Below are 6,000 nucleotides of genomic sequence, written 5' to 3'. Positions count from 1 at the left end.
CTCGCGTGTTGGTTTGTGATCATCTTGTGTTACCTGACAGTTTGATTGCGGCGTCGTTTGCGTTTATTCGCCCCGAGCAGCCAGAAAACTTCACTGTACGTTAGCAGAGAGCTAACGGCTAACGTGTGCTCCACCTCTCCTCTCTGTAACGTTACGTTCATGAAGTAAAGTACATTTTCCTCTCCAACAACACCAGAGGCGGCGAGAGTCCACCTGTTTTTTACTCCAGTAGAAGTTCAGATATTTGTGTAAAGCTGTCAAAAGTAGAAGTACTGATTCAAAGTAATAAAGTACTGGCTCATTTCTACTAAAGTTAGAGGTAGAATCAGTCGGATTTGTCCCAGCTGTTCCTGAACGCACCACAAAGATAGTTGATTGTTGAGTCTCATTCCCAGGACGTCAATTAGCCACATTTTGGGTTGGTAAAGCGTCCCCAGCAGCAACAAACCGGCCCAAATCTGGGCCACAGTTCATTTCTATTCTGGTGGGAAGGTTCTGGCCCAGATTTGAGTCAGTTCTGGTTTATTCAGTTCACTCTCGGCTGACATCTGACTATGCTATGGCCTGCTTGTGGCTCAGATCAGGAAACAGGAGATCAGGTGGAGCAGCAGCAGCAGCCATTACTGCTGCACCTGTCACTTCACTGGTGAACAGCATGAACGTTACAGACTGCAGGCGGGGGGACGGCTGTACGTGCTGCTGTATAGGAACACTAAAGCTTTAATGAAGCCACCCGCTCGTTGGTTTCTCTGAGGGACCCATTAGCCGGAGAGCCACGCTGGATCAAGGTTAAGAGTCTTTTATTCATACGGTCTCTCCTCATCTTTTGTTGCTCATCGGCTCGTTTCTGCTCCCACAGATTCAAATCCTGCTTTCACTTTGTTATCAAAGTGGTTTTTGTCTCTTCTTCTGTCATCAGGAGGCGGAGAGAGAGAGTCTGTGACCGTCACTGCACAGAAAAGGAAACAAGATGAACTCGTAAACAAAAGATCCACAAGGCCTAAATCTGAAATATCAATATTTTACTTGTTAATATCCCTTTGCAGTGTGATTCCTCTGATCAGAACACAAAGATATTAAAGAAAAGCAGCAAATCGTCACATTGGAGATCCTGGACGCTAGAAGTTTGGGGCATTTCTTCGCTGATCAGTGACTCAAATGATTCAACAAACATCAAAATAGCGGCTGATAAACTTTTTAATTGATTAATCGACCATAATCACGCCGCAAAGACCGACAGTTTTGGGTTTCTTGGTGCCAGCTCAGCTCAAATGTCACCGTCGTCACCGGGCTAACCGGACGCAACTAAAACACTCATGAGTTCATAAATAAATAAAAATGGTCACACTTTACTTTAACGCCCTCATTTAGCATTTATAGGCAACATATTAATATTTAATAAAGAGTTTACAGCACATTCATATACGGTGGAGCTTTAAGTGTTTATTAATGTGGCTGTCGACATCGACTGAGAGCTCCTGTGAGCGGAGGCCGGCGTATAAACAGAGGATAAAATGGTAATAATATTAAATTATGTTCATATGCTGCTTTTAAAACGACAAAAATATTAACATTTAAAAGTTTGTGTTCATAAAATGTCACATTTTCCTTCTCACTCATTAAAAATTCAAGAATATTTGAATAAGAAGTTTTACTGCTGGACACAAGACGTCCACCGCTTCACTGTAAAGTCCGGTCTCAGTGGACAGTTTGTTCACGGAGGCCTCAGTACCAGACGTATATGCTTAACACTGAGTCAGGGGAGGTGAGAGCAGCCGATCAGAGCACTTTGTTCTTGTGAAAACAGCCCGAAAAGCAAAATCTGAGGTCTGAGCCAGTTTTTATAAGCATAAAATAAGAGTACCATGTGCAATCGGCGTCATTATGTGGAAGAAATGACAGAAATAGGGGTCGAGAAAGTGTTTTTTCAGTCTGCGTCCGTCACAGTGGACGAACCAGACGTATACAACTACTGCACTGATGTTTTTTGTCACGTTTTCTGTCGTCTGCTTTTGTTTTGTTTTTGATATGCAGTTTGTGGAGCGGATACGAATACAAAAAACTGCGATATCGATACACCGTCCGATATACAAACATGGCCGATATCGTCCGATAGCATTTGCGAAAGTCTCTATTTTAAAGGCTGTTTGTGCTTCGAGCTGCGAAGAGCTAAAAACCAGTTTCCTACGTTATTTTCTGCTTCATTATTAGAGGGTAGGTCGGTGCAACGTATGTGTGTTATGACATTTTTATGTTTGTTCTCTAATTTCCTCGAATTCAGCCCCTCTTTCTTCTTACCTGTGTGAGTGTGTGATTGGCTGCTCCGTGCTGGTAAACCAAACTCCATTCAAAAAGCAGGTGTTTTACAGCAGGCCCTTGTCTTTTCACTGTAATAACTGTACTTACATCATCACGAAGACACTTTTCTGACTCACCTGCTTTTATCTGTTGGCTTCCAAACTAATCACGCCCGCCTCTTAAAAAAATCTGATTTTCAATGAGCACACACACACAAAATTGACACTTTGAGCCGTGAATGTGAAAAACAGCCCCTCTAGTGTCGAACACATCAGTCTACACGCTGAAGCTCCAACGTTCGACTGCAAACGTGTTTTTGACTGCAGGGCCTGTAACTGTCCGACACACTCAGAGGTGGAGCACGTACAGCAGCCTGTATACATCACAGTTCCTCCACTGAAGCCCCCCCAGAGGACACTTTATGGTGTTTTCATTAATTAAAGAGACCTGACTCGTCCTCACACTCTCACACCTACGCTGTTTTCCCAGCTGCTTCCTCTGTTGTCCACCGAGCGCCTCCTTCAGGACTTAACTGCGCTGCTGAAGGGCACCTCGGTGGGATGTGTTGAACCCTTCAGCTGGGCCTGGCACACACACACACACACACACACACACACACACACACACACACACACACACATCCCTCCCCTCACCTCTGGGCTACCACTGCCCCACTTATTTACACTCCGGCTGCTTTCATGTGCGTGTGCCCGAGCGCCGCTTGTTTACTCCTCGCACAGTTTTACCTCATGTAAACCGCACAGCGACATATGGAGATGTGCCGCCATATGGCCGTGTTTTGCTAGTTTGGCAGCGCGGCGGCTGCAGAGGCTCTCGCTCTCTTTCTTTTTTCTTGGATCACTGGCTGCACTGAAGTCACATCATAACCAGAGGAGGGGAAAGTTTCTCTCGACTCCGACGTGCATCACAGCGAGGACGGTTTGCGATGAGGCCTGCATGGAAAAAACAAGCCTGACTCTGACGTTACTGTTTAATTAACAGGTTTTATTGTGATTTAAAACAGCCGTGATCCTTTTCAAGATGTGATCTGTAACATTTCATGCGTTCTGGTAGCGTTGCGTTCGACGTCACGTTGCCGGCTCCTCATCAGCGTGAAGCTGAGGTCTAGGCTACTTTATGCTAATCAGGGTCGTCCACCCACCGAGCTGCCAATTAAAACCTGGACAGTGTTAATCTTGCGGCTCTTCTAGACCTGACCTGATGAAACATGTAACGAGTCATTTCATGTGATGTTGCCGTTCACGAAAGTTGGTTTCAAAGTCAGGTGCACTTCCTTTTGAAAGTCTAGAAGAGCTGCAAGATTAGCCGGGCACCAAACCGGAAGTTAGCCGGCTCGGTCGGCGGACGTCTCTTGTGCCCTACAACACTGGACATCCAGGGATTTATACATCCGGGTAGTCGAGCTTTTTTGGCTTCGTGCACCACTGAGCAGCTGTGATAAGAATGAACAGACTCGTACGGTGAATCTTGTTTATCTTTGTCCCTCCACACTATATGTGTTGTGTTGAACGAGCTCACCGAAGCAACTTCCTGTCAACTTTTATAGTAACGGCCGTAAAGTCAGAGACAAGTCGACGCTGGCGTGTTTGGAGGAGCAGCTACGGCAGCTCGGCTCATGAGCTTTTTAAAGCCTCGTGGATAAAAGTGTAAAAACGAACAGCAGCCGAGCGAAAACAGGACGTTTTTTTCTTAGAGGTGACTCGGCTTCAGTTTATTTGCTGCTCTCGAGGGAAACGTGTCCTAAAAAAAACAACAGGATGAAGTCAAACCCTCACAAAACACACGTCGACATTTGAGAGGGTTTTTCAGTTTTCTTACCTTTACATGTGTCGTACATATGTGCCTGTGTGTGTGTGTGTGTGTGTGTGTGTGTGTGTGTGTGTGCGCGTCCATGTGTTTGCTCATGTGTATGAGTGACGCACTCTCTGCTGGCCAGAGGACACTTTGACTCATCCCTGTCTGTTGACTGTACTGAGGTCTGGCAGGTCCACCACTGAGAGCAGCGCTGCGCCGGCTGCAGCGTCAAACGCACCCTCCCTCCCTCCCTCCTGCCTCCCTCCCGCCTCCCTCCTGCCCCGGAGGAAGTGATGTAAAGGCTGAACATGTTGAGGAAAAAGAGGAGAAAACAGGAGGAATGGAAACAAAGACCTCGTTTACTTCCTCCGTCTCTTCACTCCTTATAAAACACGATGAATGAACTGTGCAGGTGATCACAGCTGAAAGAAATCCTCCTTATTTTGGAGAACGTTCCTCTCAGGCTCCCGGGCGTTCATACCTTACAGCGTGCTGGCGTTCAAGCGGACGCCATCTTTGCTTTGACCTACATTCTGCCGTCTTGACGCTCATCCGTTCATACATGTTGCTTTAGAGACGAGCATTGGAGGTGCTGGTTGCCGGAGCAGACTCTGGAAAAAGGCCCGGAGAAAGTTTTCCCAACTATCACTACACTGAACCGCCGGAGGCGCCGCACAGCTGCTCGCTGCGGAAAAACTCCCCGAGCGTCTTCTCTCCGGGAGAAAGATTTCCAGAGCGTTTTTTTAGCTTCACGAGACGGTCGAGAAGCATGAGATGCGACACAGGTCGAGCGTCGGTCTGCACCGCGGCTCGCGCTGTGTTTTTCCAGTCTCTGGCCTCTGATTGGAGGGTGACATGAAAACAGCCTGCGGGGGAAACTAAACTATGAGTCAATCAGAGAGCATCACATCAGAGCAGGACAGCAGACGAGAGCAACAAGCTGTCCCACAATCAACAGTCTTCTGACGCAACTCACTTACCGTCCGTCTGGATTGATTTTGCCGACACATCCTCGAACCCTAAACCGCTGAATACGGTTCCCAAAACGACACGACCATCGACGCGTCACAGCGACACACACGTACTGGAACGTCGTACGGTCGAAGTCTGGTTAGGTTTAGAAAAACATTGTTTGGGTTTAAATTAAACTACGTACAGACACAAAGACAGAAAGATTTTAATGTATATCATATGCCGAATTTACAAGAAGGCCCAAATGATTAAGAATTTCTCATAGACAGCATTTTACAAAGTATATACGTCACTCTGAACTCAACAACTCACAAAATTAAGTGATTTTCTAAGGGAGTCTGGTGACTTTCTCTCCCTCTTCGTCTCCTTGCTGTTGTAGCTCCTGTTGCTGTTCAGGTTTGCTGTCGTGCAAAACATTCTCAACTTGTTGTAAATGACTTTTAGATTTAAATTAAGTGTAACTATGACGTCGTTATATAGACTTACCTCCCAGCACCACGGAGAACAATTAGCAGTAGTACTTAGTGTTTGTTCAGAGTAAGAGAGGAAAGGCCTCCAGACGTTAGAGAATATTTATACTGAGCCCCTTGTGGAGTATATACTGTAGGTATATAAGCTTTTCAGGCTGGAGATGTGCGATAACACTTTCTACCCATTAACAGTGTGATGGTGGTTTGTTAGATTTGGCAGATGAGTCAACACTAACCGCCGTGCCAATGATATCAGAGAGGCTGCGGCATTCTGTCCGAATCCATATAACGCCGAGCATAAATGAGCCTTAACGAGATTAACGACGGCCTCCAGAAACCTCCGGCATCTGTCGAACGCCGAGCTGGTTTCTAAACTGAAGATACCCACCGTGTAGAAACACCTGTTCTGCAGAGACGAGTACGAAAGTTGAGAACGTCGTGTAGA

Source organism: Pagrus major, chromosome 3, assembly GCF_040436345.1.
Source record: "Pagrus major chromosome 3, Pma_NU_1.0".
Classification (NCBI taxonomy): domain Eukaryota; kingdom Metazoa; phylum Chordata; class Actinopteri; order Spariformes; family Sparidae; genus Pagrus; species Pagrus major.
This window is presented reverse-complemented; position numbering follows the sequence as displayed.